We start from the raw sequence: 16,134 nt of genomic DNA on the forward strand, positions 1-16,134 counted from the left end.
AAAGGGAGTCCCTAGGTGGTGCAAATGGTTAACTTACTTGGCTGCTAACTGAAAGGTTGCAGGTTTGAGTCCACCCAGAGGTACCTTGGAAGAAAAGCCTGGAGATCTACTTCCAAAAAATCACCCATTGAAAACCCTATGGAGCACAGTTCTACTCTGACACACATGGGTCGCCATGAGTTGGAGTTGACGCGAAGGCAACTGGTTAAGGGAGGGCAGAAAGAAGAAACCGATTTTTTAAATACTTTAATCTGCACTGGAGATAGCTTTGCAAATGGGGTCTGAGGTTCAAAGACTGCATGGTTTTTAAGGAAAGCCTACAGCTGGTACAACCGCTAAGTAGAGAGCCAGCATTTGAGCCAAAGTTTTCTTTCTCCAAGACTGTTCCCATCATACTAGGCTGTAGTGGTGACTGGTAGAAAGGCTCAGCAAACTTTACTCTTATTCTAGTCCCTGATAGCAAGAAATCTGAGTGGTTCTCTCTGCATGTTGTCATGGTACTCCAGAGCATGTTGTACCTAGAAATTTCTTTTTGTTATTTGCACAGAAAATAATGTGAGACTGGTATAATTTATATACACAAAATTTCAGTGTAAAGAGTAAAAGAAGAGAGACATCTGCCTGACCAGCTTTTTAAAAGAATAAAAGGAATATGCTATTTTCCTAAGTAAGTAAGATCAAGGGGATAAGATGAAGGAATTTTGATCAGCAATAACATAGAGTTTTGCCTTTTACCCCCTAATTGATTCACAACTTGAAAGAAATCATCAAAAACTTTTTTTTTTATGAATTAGCTAGAACTTGCGATTTATTGAAAAGAACCCTGGTGGCACAGTGGTTAAGCGCTCAGCTGCGCACTGAAAGGTCGGCAATTGGAACGCACCAGCTGCTCTGTGGGAGCGTGATGGAGCAGTCCTGGCTTAGACACAGCCTCGGAAACCCTCTGGGCAGTTCAGCCCTATCCTTGGAGGGTCGCTGTGAGTCTGAATCGACCCCACAGCCAGGGGTTTGGTTTTTGTGTGTGTGTGATTTACTGCGGTCTCTGAGTGGTGGGAATAGTTAAGTGCTGGACTACTAACTAAAAGACTGGTGGTTCAAACCCACCCATGGGTGCCACAGAAGAAAGTCCCAGCAAGCTCCTTCCAAAAGATCCCAGCCTTGAAAACCCTATGGAGCAGTTCTGCTCTGCACACGTGAGGTTGCCGTGAGTCAGGGTAGATTTGATGGCAACCGGTTTGTGTTTGTTTTTTTTCTGTTGTTGTTGTTCATTTGTTTCGTTTTGTGGTTTATCAGATTATTTGGATACAGAACTAAGGAGATTTTCTTCTAAAAAAGTCAAGACCTTGGAGTTTTGAAGCAGGGTTTGGGAAGCGGGCTGGTTGGTGGGCATAGTGGTGTAAACAATCAATAGCATCTGGTGGCTAAAGTATCACTTAGCATCCTACCAGGAATAAGAATCGGTCTGTGCCTTTAGATAAGAGACAATAATAATTATAAAAACAAAATGCAATCAATTTGTATGCAATAATCATAGGATTTTATGATTTTAGGTAAGAGAAGGGATCGGGTTAATCAGGGAGGAAGTAAAGACAAGAAACCAGCAATATTAACGTTTACTTTGTTCTCAGGTGATCTCATTTGACCCTTGAAGGCTTCTGTGCTGTTTACTAATAGTCCCATTTCACAGATGCGGACCCAGAGGATCAGGTATTTACTGGTATTTACTATTAAGTGCTTTACTCAAAAATAGCAGAAGTGGAACTAGAACCCAGATTCAGAAAACTGCCCTTTCCTTTACAGCCCATGTTATGTCGGTGAAAACATCCCAAAGGAGCTGGCGTTGAGTTACAATCCAATGGAGGAAAGGAATAAAACATCACACATAGGTGATGGGAGATTATCCCAGTAACACTGGTGTTCACAAGCAAATTCTTAGGAGCAGAAGATTTTTTTTTTGCATTTTCATTTTTTTTAAATTGAACTTTAGATGAAGGTTTACAGAACAAACTAGTTTCTCATTAAACAGTACACACATTGCTGTATGACATTGGTCAATAACACCACGACAGGTCAACACTCTCCCTTCTCAACCCTGGGTTCCCTATTACCAGCTTTCCTGTTCCCTCCTGCCTTCCAGTCCCTGCCCCAGGGCTGGTGTTCCCCTTTAGTCTTGTTTTGTTCCATGGGTCTGTTCAATCTTTGGCTGAGAGGTGAACCTCAGGAGTGACCTCATTACTGAGCTGAAAGGGAAGAAGGTTTCAATGCTAGAATTCAAGTCAACTATTTAGCTACAAGGGAGAATGTGAGCTTGAAGACTTGGTTAAAATGGGAGAAGTAGGGCCCTGTGGTGATGGCTGGTGGAGGAGTTCACAGTCGGCATTTGGTTAAAGCCAAATTTAATAATATTTTTGGATTCTTGTTTTTCTGAGCCAAATGCTACAGAACAAAAGTAAGAAAAGTTTCCAGCCTCAAGGAGATTACAGATTTTAGACCCAGGCCCTGTGGAAACATGGTCAGGTTTTTGTGTTTGAGCTAGAAAGATCTTGAAGGAAGAGGCTTAATAATGGCATGGTTGGAGTTGTGGATATGGAATTGGATTTTGATTGCAGTAGATAAAATATTCTAATATTACTGAATGATAGAACTCCTGCAAAAAGAACGTTATATATAGATATAAGGCAGCTAGGAGCTGGAAAAGGTATGGATGCCTTTGTAAAATGTGGCTGAGAAGTTGTGTCCAGACTTAGTAACTTAGGTAGGAGGGCCAAGGGCCAAGACAAGTAGCATACAGCATATACCGTTAGTTCTTAACCTCGAGCCATATCTTTTCAGCAATTAAGAGAATGCAGGGGTGTTTTTTTTGATATATTCCTTCAAATCTTATCCTTCCTTCTTGTTCAGTGAGGTAGAAACCATTCTAAGAAGGGTTCATTGAATCTTTTAAAACTTCATGGTAGCTTCTTTACGCTAGTCCCTGGGTGGTGCAAAGGTTTAATGTACTTGGTTGCTAACCAAAAGGTTGGAGGTTGGAATCTACCCAAAGGCGCCTCAGAAGAAAGGCTTTCATGATCTACTTCTGAAAAAGCAGCCATCAAAAATCCTATGGAGCATAGTTCCACTCTGACACACATGGGGTCACCATTAGTCGAAGTCAACTCCATAGCAACTATTTTAATTTTTTTTTTCTGTGCACTCAGCAGAGTTCTTGGAGTTGCTGAGTTGTACAAATAAGATACTAACTTACCCTGTGGAGACCAAAATCTAGGTGGTGGGTGGACGGGTGGGTGGGTGGGTGGGAGATGGTCCCCAGGCAATTTTCAGTGTTTACAATATTTGACATAAAAGAATTCTAACTTGAGTTGTTTCCCCTCACCTTCGTGATTGTCCATCTCTATTCTAGTGGGTTTCACTTACCTGTATCCACCAGTAGACTGTGTGTTCCTTGAGGTCAACAGCTGTGTCTTTCTTGTCAGACTTAAGTCAATAAATATTTAAATGAAGGAATTCATGAAGAATAAAGCTTAAATAAAACTTATTTGATAGTTGCTACCCTGAATGAGCCTGATCTCCTCTGATCTCGGAAGCTAAGCAGGGTCAGGCCTGGTTAGTTCTTGGATGGGAGACCGCCTGGGAATCCCAGGTTCTGTAGGATTTTTGGAAACCATGGTGGTGTAGTGGTTAAGCATTGGGTTGCTAACCAAAAGGTTGGTAGTTCAAATTCTCCAGGCGCTCTTTGGAAACCCCATGGGGCAGTTCTGCTCTGCCTTAAAGGGTCACTATAAGTTGGAATCAACTCCACGGCAGTGGGTTTTTTTTTTTTTTTTTTAATAGTTTATGGAACCCTGGTGGTACAGTGGTTAAGAGCTACAGCTGCTAACCAAAAGGTAGGCAGTTCGAATCCACCAGCCACTTCTTGGAAACCCTATGGGGCAGTTCTACTCTGTCCTACAGAGTCACCGTGAGTCAGAATTGACTAGATGGCAACAGGTCTGTTTTTTTTTTTAATTTATAGAACAGATACAAACATAAGCCAGGATAAACCAATATCATCCAAGATAATGAAGTTATTTGGCAATTCCCTATTTATTTTCTATAAGAGAATATGTTGAAAAGACAGCACAGATGCCCTTACCTTATGGCTGAGGAGCCTTCAGTCATCTGACAAACATTTTTTGAGCATGCTAAATCTTGGACGTTGTCTTCAACTTTTTTTTTAACATCTACTGTTTTTTTTTTTTACTGTTGATATGGAAACATATTTGTTGAAACATACTGAAGCCTATGGGATGTGGTAATGAGGTCACGTTATGTTATCAAAAGAAAGGTCCCTGTTAATTGAGTTAACTTTAGTCGAATCTATAAAACCAAAAAAAGAAAAAAACAAACCCATTGCTGTTGAGTGGATTCCAACTCATAGCAACCCTATAGGACAGAGTAGAACTGCCCCATAGAATTTCCAAGGAGCTCCTGGTGGATTTGAACTGCTGGCCTTTTGGTTAGTAGCTATCGCTCTTAACCATTATGCCACCAGGGTTTCCAGCTAAAGCTATAAAAACCAAAAACCAAACTAGTACAGCACCAGGGGTTCCTATACCAAAAAACCAAACCGGTTGCTGTCGTATCGATTTCGACTCACAGCAACCCTATAGGACAGAGTAGAACTGCCCTATAGAATTTCCAAGGAGCGTCTGGTGGATTCAAACTGCCAACCTTTTGGTCAGCTTCCTTACCACTTCGCTACTACACCACGAGGGTTTCTGGGTTTCCTGTCCAAACCAAGACCAAACCGTCGAGTCTATTCCGACTCATAGCGACCCTATAAAACAGAGTAGAACTGCCCCGTAGAGTTCCCAAGGAGCGCCTGGCTATTGGAAGTGCAGTCCCTTTGGTTAGCAGCCCTATCACTTAACCACTACGCCACCCGGGTTTCCGGGTTTCCTGTATGGCCTTGTAAATCAAGTGTTATCTGAGAACAGAACACAGGAGGGCGCCAGAGAACAAGAAAAATAATGCAGAAGTGATGGCTCTGGCATAGAGGTCTTGCTAAATTTATCTACCTTCATCCTGCGGTTTATTTCTGTGAAATCCTGTTCTTTAAATGCCATGAGGTATTTTTGAACTTAAAAGAGAGCTTTCCAAACTTTCATTAGAGTAAAGCACCTGTCCATTTCCCCAGCCATGCATCAAGCTCATGCATATGAATGGCCAGGAAGGAGGCCTGTGTGAAAAGAGCCCCGGAGTGGCCTTGTACACAGGATGCTCTAAAGGGGGCCTGTCAGAGCACAGTTTCTAGAGAGGAAGCTCCTGGGCAGATTCACACACCACTTCAGCTCCCCCTCTCCTACCTCTGCCTCTACTCCAGACCCCTCAGCAGGCAGCAAGTCTTCTTCCTGGTGGCGGAGACCCAAGGGTGTTATTTGAGAAAAGAAAGACCATGGGCTTAAATGTGGACTTACTACCATGGGCTTCCCTGTGCCTAAGCAGTTAGCTCCCAGGCACTTGGGAGAGGCGAGTCACACTGTAGCTCTGAGGCCACAGTACCTTAACAGTTTCTGGCATTGAGTTTGAATAACACCAAACATGGCTTCCATTATGCCATGAGACACAGTTTCTGATGTCAGTGGAAGGTCATGGCAGTTTGTAGGCGGCAGAGATAAATGAAAACGCTATTTTTTGACTCAAAGCTGTGGCTATGTGTATATGGATATTTACAGCCCTACTCTTCTCTACCTGACTGGAATTCTAGACCACATTTCTGATTACCTCCTGGTCATCAACATCTCACACTCCAGATGTCCTAAAAAGGGTTCATCTGAGTTGCTTCCAAGCCCAGTTCTCTCTTCTCCTTGTTTCATCCAAAATAAGTGGCAAGACCAAATTATCCATGCTGGAAATCCAAAAGTTACCCTCAAAATTCCCTCTCTACGCCTCACCCCATCATCCAACCGATCACCTAGCTATCTCTTCTTTTTTTAGCTTTCATTTATTTCTCTACTGGCCATTAAAAACAAACAAACAAACAACCCAGACCCATTGCTGTTGAGTCAATTCCAACTCATAGCACCCCTATAGGACAGAGTAGAGCTGCCCCCTAGGGTTTCCAAGGAGCGATTGGTGGATTCGAACTGCCAACCTTTTGGTTACCAGCCAAGCTCTTCACCACTAAAGTTAGAGTTGATTTGCCTCTTTCCTAAGTAAATTCCATGTCTTCTCTTTAGTTTATCTGCTCTGGGTTTAATCTAATCTACCTCATACCCTTTTTTATATAACTCTCCAAAAGCTTCCCACTGCTTACTGAATAATGTCCCATTCCTTAGCATGATATACGCTCTATTTACTGTCTTTGCTACCTTCTCCCTCCCTTCACAACCCACTTTCCCCCTACTCCCCCTTGTAAACAAACACACACACCCTGTCATGTTTCTGTCTTCCAGCCATTGTTCACATTTTCCTGCAGTGACCTCTGCTGGCGGTGGTATAGCATAGAGGTTAAGTACAAGGGCCCCGTAACTAGACCAGGACAGGGGCTGGCAAACTACAACCTGCAGGCCAATATATCCCACCTCCTCTTTTTGTAAATAAACTTTTATTGGAACATAGCCACACTCAGACATTTAATGTATTGTCTCTGGCTGCTTTCATGCTACACAGCACAATTAAATGCTTGCAACAGAGACGGTATAGCTCATCAGGACAAAAATATTTACCATCTGGCCCTTTACTGAAAAAATTTGCCAACCCTTGAACCAGGGTTGGGCAAATTACTTAGCTCCTCTCTGCTTCATTTTTCTCATCTGAAAAATGGGAACAACCTTTACCATATGGTAACTGCTAGGACATACTTCCTCCGTACTCCTGGTTGGGACTAACCCCTTTAAACCCCTTTTGATATGTGTCTTCAGACTATTTGATTTGGTTTCTATTATAGAATTTACTTCACTTGACACTTTCTTAATTTTTTTTTATATGCATGGCCTTCTATTGCATTATAAATTCTTTGAAGTCATGCAGTATTTTCAACATTATTGATATTCAATATGTGTTTATTGTTAGAATGTAATTATCCCAAGTCTTTTAGGCTGTCTCACCCCTCTAAACGAGGAGACCATGAGAACTGAATGTTAAATATATTAATTAGAATGGGTGTTAATATGGAACAGCTCTTAGCATGCATGACAATTTGCCTATATCCCATTTGTCTTTGTGTTAAAGCTGTGCTTTTTTCAGATCACACCATTTTGGGAATAAAATAGGATACCAGTAATATTGCAAGAACTAGAATTCTTCTAGTGCAGACTCCCAGTTTCTCTGATGCCCCTCATGTGTAGTTGGGAAAGTCCTCATGGGACTTTGCAGACATTTCCGGAACTAGTCCTGTTAGCTGCTGTGGTAATTTCTCTTGTTACTGAAAATGATCAAAGTTTTAACTTAAAGTCTTCTCCCTGGGATTAAGGAAAGAAAGAAAACTGAGTTTATGGATTAAACCATTATGCACAAAGAGAAATGAAACATACGCCATACAAACACTTTTACATGAATGTTCATTACAGTTTTCTTTGTAATGCCCCAAACTTGAGACAGCACAATTGTCCATTGACAAGTGAGTGGATAAGCAAGAAATCTGATTTGCCTTACTCAGCAATAGAAAAGGAGTAAACTATTGATACATGCACAAACATGGATGAATCTCATAACAAAAGACACCAGACAAAAAAGAGCACATATCGTATGGTTCTATTTATATAAAACAGTAGAAAAGAAGTGGGGGGTGTGAAGAAGAGACTACAAAAGGACATGAGGACATTTTGAGGGGTGAAGGGCATGTTCATTACCTTGATTTTGGTGATGGTGTCATGGGTATATACATGTGTCAACACTTAACAAATTGTAAACCTTAAATATGTACAGCTTATCATATATCAGTTATACTTCAATTAAACAAAGCTATGGATCACCTTTAGCACCAAACATTCCAATGGTCTCAACCTCAATTAGCCTGAAGAGTTACTTGTGTCTCGGCAGTGAGGTCACAGAAGGGATTTCCCAGAGTCTTGGGCTCCCACCCTGTTGTTCTGAAAATTCAGCCATTTCACCTTACTTCATTATTCTGTCACCTTCCCCTAGGACATAGACAAACTGAACTTGATCATTGTCAAGGTCCCTTATAATTTTTAAAGTTCTCTGCTCTCCATTTTACAGGTTCACTCCACAAATGTTTGGGGGTTCCAATACTTTTTCTCGACGGCACTGGGTACTGGGTATACTTATTCTGGGAAACCCTGGTGATGTAGTGGTTAAGTGCTATGCTTGCTAACCAAAAGGTCGGCAGTTCGAATCCACCAGGTGCTCCTTGGAATCTCTATGGGGCAGTTCTAATCCATCCTATAGGGTTGCTATGAGTTGGAATCAACTCGACAGCAACAGGTTTGGTATACTTATTCAGGCAGTATGTTATCGTTAGGTGCCACCAAGTTGATTCACAGCAACCCCACGTGACAGAGTAGAACTGCCCCATAGGGTTTTCTTGGCTGTAATCTTTATGGGAGCAGATTTTCAGGTATTTCTCCCATGGAACCACTGGGTGGCCTTGAACCACCAACCTTTTGGTCACAGAAGAGCTTACCTTTATGCTGTCTCCAGGGCTCCTTGACAGTATGTTAATATTATGTAAATTTAGTTACCCTTCCCTTGTTGGAAGCAATGCCTCTGTTGTGAAAAAGCACTTCTTCCTGAAGTATCGCACCCTTCCTCGAAACAGCAGTGGCTTATCTGATAAAATATTCCTTCATAGTAGCAGAGAAAGAAATCTGTTCAGTTTCCTTGCCGTATTAAATTACCCTTGTCAATTGCACGTTGTATGATTCAGCCTCCCAAACTCATGTTCCTTTTTCCAAAATTTAACAATAATAATGTGTATGCATGAGTGTGTGTGTGTGTGTGCTTTTTAGGTTGTAAAAATACAATTTTTAAAAAAGAAATGCAAGGAAAAATTAGAAGTAGAGTGTTTTATGAGAATGTGGCAGGTTTCAGAATGGAAGCTGTTGTTGTTAGGTGCCGTCGAGCTGGTTCCAACTCATAGCGACCCTGTATACAACTGAACAAAACAATGCCTGGTTCTGGGCCATCCTCACAATCGTTGTTATGCTTAAGCCCGTTTTTACAGCCACTGTGTCATCTCGTTGAAGGTCTTCCTCTCTTTTTTCTGACCCTCTACTTTACCAAGCATGTTGTCCTTCTCCAGGGACTGATCCCTCCTGATGTCATGTTCAAAGTTTGTGAGACATAGTCTCACCATCCCTCCTTCTAAGGAGCATTCTGGATAGATTTGTTCATTCTTCTGGCAGTTCGTGGTATATACAATATTCTTTGCCAACACCATAATTCAAAGGTGTCCATTTTTCCTAGGTTTTCATTATTCATTGTCCAGTTTTTGCAAGCATATGAGGCAATGGAAAACATGACGCACCTTAGTCTTCAAGAACGGAAGCTATCACTGAGGAGTTCTTTACCTCCAAACCCATTGCCATCTAGTCAATTCTGACTCATAGCAACCCTACAGGACAGAGTAGAACTGCCCCATAATGTTCAGCTGGTGGATTTGAACTGCCGACCCTTTGGATGGCAACTGAGTTCTTAACCACTGTACTCCCAGGGCTCCTGTCTACCTCCTAGGGCCATATAAATGACACTGACTTTACACAGTGGCCTTAAGGTTGAGTTCAGTACTTCAGGAATTCATAAGCTGCTTAAGGTGTCCCAAAGCTCATGGCCGAACAATGTCCCCTTCAGAGGAGAATGTGCTGCGGTTTCTCCAAAGCCTGACTGCTTGAAATCCGAGTGACCCAGCACTGGTCTTGTTTATCTCTAGGGAAGTTTCCTTAGCAACCACCAGCATAGTTAGGTTGTTTAAAGTAATATGTCCTTAACGTTGGTATAAACTGGAGACAGAAGAAATGGAGAATAGGCACCTTCAGATAAACAATTATGTTTGGCTTTAGGGTAAACTGTTGGATATGAGTTGTTAATTATTCTGTTATTCATTTATAGACCTACATAGTCTTCAACATGGAGAAGGCAAACATGAAAGGGGGCCTCACCAATGGCAGATCTGCAATGACACATTTCCTATGTTATCTTATTTGTCCCTCATTGTATTCTTACCAAATTACAAGCCGAGAGACAGAGCCTCAGAGAAGTTAAAGTGTCTGTCCAAGGTCACACAGCTTATAAGCGTTGGAACAGGAATTTGAAGCCAAGTCTGGCTAGCTGAAAATTCAGTGTTCTTCTTTATACCCTGCTGACTCACTTCTCCTCGTAAGGCAGTTGAATCGTCATTCGGTTCTTGCCTTCACCAGGTGATTTTTAGTGTGCCGGTTTTGGTTTCTTCAGGGCTTCCTGCCAGCCCACATTAGCTTATGGGGCCATGCTGTAGTTACGGTAGGCCATTATCTCCACGAGCTCTCCTGGCATCCTCAGTGCACCCGGAAGGGTGGATAATCCTAGGTGGATGTGGGGAAACTCAACCTTTCTTTATTTGACGTTAGGATTTTTTTCCTCTAGGTAGTTTTTGCATTGACTTTGTGGCATTTTTAGGAGTCAAGTTTGTTCTGGTTTAAGAGTAAGGCATTAAAAATTGGTGAAATCTGAATAAAATCTATATTCTAGTTAATTATGTTGTGCCAATATCAATTTCCTGGTTTTGATGTTGAATTATAATTACCATTAGCATAAGATGTTACTTTTGGGGGAAGCGGATGATAGATAGAAGGATCTTCCTGTAGTAGTTTTGCAACTTCTTGTCTGTCTAAACTATTTCAAGATTTTTAATAAATTAATAAAACTTTTAAGAAACTAAAAAAAAAAAAGTAAAGCATTCAGTTCTTGAGGACATTTTCTCTACTTCCTGTGTAGATCCTCCTTTTGTGAAACATGTGTTGTATTTCTTTGGCTGGAAAAGACAGCCAGGAGCTGGTCTCTCTGCCTCCAGTTTCATTCCCCAGCCTCCTGGGTTTTATACTTGAAGGGTCAGAGTGATTTTTCTAAAACAATAATCTGATTGTCACTCCCCTGTGTCATGTGTGAAGTTGCCCTGAGGCAACAGTTGTCTCCCAGTACATTCAAGCAAGCTTCTCCAGAAGTCCCAGAACAGAAAAGCTCACAGACCAAATTAAGATGTTTGAATCATAGGGTTATTAACTCAAGGTAAACACACAGTGGAAACCAAGGGAAAAGCTATGGACAGGTGAACACATTCAGGATAGGGTGAAAACAGGATGAACGAACCATCCTACCTGCATCCTGGGTTACACAACATTCATATATCTTGCTCTCTTTCTGCCATATCAGCCTTCCCTGCTGACAGGGCAGTTACAAAGACCAGAGCTGAGAATAAGAAATGGGCACAGCAGCTGGGAGGTGTCTAGAGCCAGCATACATTTGTCCTATTAGAGAGAAGCAAGGACAGTAGGTCTGGCCACAGGTGAGACCTACAGGCGTAGGTATTATCTGTATGTCTCAAGCAGAGCAAATATGGGGCCAGAATTGGACTATAATGGGTGTCACAATGGGTTGACTAATTTAGGGATAACATAGCTGTTAGTCTGGAGGTAATGTTGTTTGAGCTTTATGAATATTTAAGATTTACTCAGTACTTTAATTCCTTTTTATAGGCAAGTAGCTTTCATTTGCTCCATCATTTTTGTCTTTGTTCAATATAGGTATGCTCCATTTATTTTCTTTATGTTTAACAGACCTCACAGATTACCCACTTACTCTCTATACTTAACACATCCAGTGAGTTTTATTCGTTGCATTTGTTTTTATTATTCTCTGTATCAGAATTGAATGATCTTAAATAATATAGCAAACAGTCGCTACACCCTGTTGAAGATATTTCAAGGGCTTTTTTTGGCATGGAAGATAAAACACAAAATCCTTAGCACAGCACAAAGTCCCTTCAAAATCTGCCCTTGGCTACCTCTTTAGACTCATCTACCGCTTATAAAAATGCCCTCTGCTTTCCTGCCACATAGAACTGCTCACCATTCTCTGAACTTGCCAAGCCTTCTCAACCTGCGTAGACAGTATGGGATGCCCTGCCATGTCTGGGCTATGTGGAACACAAGCTCCTGATCATTCTTTAAGGAGCAAAAGCTTTGCCTTCTTTTGGAAGCCTCACTTCAACCCTACTACATATCCAACCCCAAACTCACAGTGAAATAACTTGTTCCTTTCACTCTGTTCCTAAGGTATACTTTAAAGAGTATACACTAGTAGTTGTTTTTAGCTGCCTTTCAGGCAATTCCAACTCAAGGCAACCCCATGTGTAGAACTGCTTCATAGAGTTTTCAAAGCTGTAACCTTTAAGAAGCAGATCACCAGGCCTCTCTTCCCAGGAGCCTCTGGGCGGGTTCAAACCACCAACCTACGGGCTAGTAGTTGAGTACTTAACTGTTTGCGCCACCCAGGGACTCCTAGTAATAGAGCACTTAGAACATTGTGTTACATTTTTTACGTGATTATCACCTCCATCAGACTCTAAGCAACTTTGATCCAGGGATCACACTACGTTGCTTCTTTTATCACTGCCACTAAACAAATTGTAGTGTGTTATAAATGAGCACTAAGTATTTGAGGAGTTATTAATTGAGTATTTAATAAAAAGAAATGTATGATATCATGCAACTACTAGGTGGATATTTGTTCTTAGAGTAAGAAGGATTTTTATACTTGACAACTTAAAATTCAGACCTTATGGGGCATTTCTTTCCTTTCATTCCATCTTTTGAACTGGTTCCTAAACTACTACTTATTCCTATTACTTGATATTTGATCACTTACTTGTGTTTTTGTAAATCGGTAATAACAAGTAGCACTAGTCTATTGGGTGGCTACTGTGTGCCAAACTGTGTATGGGACCTTGTCTTCCTTCTAGTTTTCAGGGAACTGGATCAAATCATAGCACCATACAAGTAGAAGCTATGGTTATGATTCAGTAGAAGCACATTTAGCCTCAAACAGGATACGTAATTAGATGAAATAAATACATAGTCCCATTTTCTGCCTGTTTCCATATAAGAGAATGTTGCTTGATTCACAGTTTGAATTTCAATGTCCACAGACTGCATTCATATAGATTCATACAAATGTGTGTTGAGTAACTACCAGGTCTAGGCATCAGACTAGGATGTGAAGAAAATAGGCACAGTCTCTGTCTTTATGGAGACTGCAGCCAGCATCACCTCAAAATCGGTGGGAAATAGAAAGCCAGGATATTGAGACCAGGGTGACTTTTTGAGTTCTCACAGACATGGCAGGCAGGCCTCAGCCAATGTAAGCTCACTGCATAATTATATTCCCTAATGCACCAGTGTCCCCTCCCGAAGTGGCAGGTATTCCCCTCTCCTCATCTATGCCAGCCTCTGGGATTCCCTTTTATCTCACCCACTCCTCCCCCCTTTCTCATCCAGCCTGAGTATCTGTTCAAAGAAACATCTTTGGTTCCTCTAACAGGTTACTTTCATCAAGCCTCCACTCTGCTCCCTCAGAGCTGCACTGTCATGTTAGCTTGGTCTAAAGCCCTAACCCCATCCACAGTTTCCTTTTCTATGTAGACAGCACCTAAGTATAAGAGCAAAGGCTTAACACTCAGATAAACCTGGCTTTGTATGTACTTACTAGCTATTGTCCTTGGCCAAGATTATTTCACATCCATGTTTCTTACTTTCATCAGCTGTAAAATTGGATAATAATGCTTCCGTCACAGAGGTGTGAGGATTAAATATTAAGTCCCAGTACAAGGTTGTTGTTGTGGTTGTGTGCCATTGAGTTGATTCCAACTCATAATGACACTATAGGACAGAATAGGACTTCCCCACAGGGTTTCCTAGGCTATAATCTTTACCGGAGCAGATTGCCAAGTCTTTTCTCCCATGGATCCACTGGTGGGTTGGTTGGAACCACCGACCTTTGGGTTAACAGCCAAGCACCTAACCACTGTGACACCAGGGCTACTTTAAATACAAGGTAGCAGCAGTGATTTTGTGCCTTATCATCCCCACTAGTCTCCTGTAGCCCTTCACCCCAACACCCTAATGCCATTTGTGGGAATGTCTGATACCCGCTGAAATGGACAAGCACCCTGTTTTAGTCCTTTGTGTTCTAAAAGACCCACCATTAGCAAAAGGGTTCAGAGTGGAGGCATCAATTAGAGTCTTAGGAAATCTGCAAAAGCTTCATTCTGGGCCAGAGAGGAGGGGTACCCTGAGGTTGTGGTTCCAGTCACAGAGGACCAATGTCGAGTTGGAGGCAATAGGTCATCTTAGTAGACAGTGTGTTGGGGAATCAATATCACATCGTGGTTCAGAGCATGGACTCTGGAGCCAGATACAGGGTTTGTCCAAGAAGAACTGCCCCAATAGGGCACTAGACAGAAAGCTCCTTCCTTGAAAGTATGAAACATCACCTTCTCCTGCAAATGTCTCCGGAGTCTGTCCTAATCCCTCCCCTCAAAACACCACTTCCTTCTCCACTACCACCTATATTATCACCAGCCTTCAACAGTATTGTCTCTGATCCATACCAGTGTTCCCTACGAGTTTCAATAGCCTTTTCTCTGGCCATTAACTCTGTCTTCACACTAAAACTCTACCCCGGTCATTGGAGTCACAAGTGTTTCCAAGCTGAAGAATCTCTGATTCCAGTATGACAGATGTGAAAGATTTGGAGAAGAAAATAATCAAGTTCACTGAAATTCACTGAATTATGCATTTGAAATACTCTTTTCAAGCAGGGTCAAGCAGTGAAAAATCTACCAAAAATAACTGAATATAGGAGTAGTCTCAGTAACTTATGAAAAAGAAACAAAAATGAACATCTTGAAGGAATGTCTTTAAAATCATCTCTTTGCCAAGCAGTTGCCAATAAGGATACGGTATAAAAATGATAAATAGCTCTAAATTATCTGTAAACAATATGACTTTACCAGCCATTAGTATTGATCTCAAGTGCTAATGTACTGACTAATAAAAATGCTTGACTCATGGAAATGTGAATTGTGTGGGAAAAACTCTGATTTGGAAACGCAGAGATGAGTTTGAACCCTGGTTCTGCTCTTTACAACCTAAATGACCTTAGTCATGTTACTTAAATTCTCTGATTCTCAGGTGTTTTCCTTATAAAATAGGAATAGAAATCCCAACTTCATACTGTAGGTAGATAACTGTGCTCATGAGAGTCGAGTTATAAAAAATAACCACAAAGTGCTTGGCCCATAAGAGATGCTCTGTAAACAGCAGCTCTTCAAACTTTGTCCTTTCCCTTTTCTTTTTCAACCAAATACATGGAAAGAGAGAGTAAAAGGAACTGTCATGGAAACCATCATTTTGTTTGCAGATGTTGTCTTGTTCTGAGCTGATTTTGTGATGTGATAGAGTTATTTTAAGGGTGTCTCCCATGATATAGTATCTTTCAGATGGCAGTTTACTACAGGACTCTTACTTCATGCTTATCATCTCAAATGTAGTACAGAAAGAGAGACATTTGAATGATCACTGGAGTTGGTAACCTTCCATGTAATAGACACCAGCTACTGTTAAATGTTTTGCATGCATTACCTTGCTGACTCCTCACATAACGCTGTGGAGTAGTTACTATTCTCATCTCATATTGCATAGATGAAGAAAGTAGAGTTTTAGTGAGTTTAAGGGACTGGTGGGAAGGCCTTCAATGTGGAAATATATTCAAGTTAGGTTCTGAGAGTGAGTACTGGTTTCCCAGTAGGTGGAGGGCAGCAGGACTAGTGTGCATAGGTTTAGATGGATGAAATAACCAGGTGCAACCTGATGTGGTTTGAATATTACAGTGAAACCTATGAGAGCCAGAACTTGGCAGGACTTCCCGGTTTTTCTGGGTCTTGAAAGTTTTCTGCTTTTGAGAGGGTGCAGCCTTACCACTTTTCTGTCACATTTTAGTGGGAAATATTTGAGTTTTCCTTCTCTGACAAGTTTCTGACTTAAACAGGTTCCAGCTTTTCACAGGTTTTGCTACATATACAGTATGAGAGATGATGTTACAAAAAATTATGCTGGGGCCGTATCCCAAAGGGCTTTATATGTCTGTTGGGCATACAAAGTG

The 16,134-nt window shown here is 41.4% G+C and overlaps 1 protein-coding gene and 1 pseudogene across 1 annotated transcript in view; both read left to right on the top strand.

The window, feature by feature from the left end:
• Window positions 1-16,134, top strand: part of NRXN3 (neurexin 3) — a 1,867,393-nt gene that overhangs the window by 842,346 nt on the left and 1,008,913 nt on the right.
• On the top strand, window positions 3,536-3,652 carry LOC126084908 (uncharacterized; annotated as a pseudogene).

This window comes from Elephas maximus, chromosome 10 (genome assembly GCF_024166365.1).
Source record: "Elephas maximus indicus isolate mEleMax1 chromosome 10, mEleMax1 primary haplotype, whole genome shotgun sequence".
In the NCBI taxonomy this organism is placed as follows: Eukaryota; Metazoa; Chordata; class Mammalia; order Proboscidea; family Elephantidae; genus Elephas; species Elephas maximus.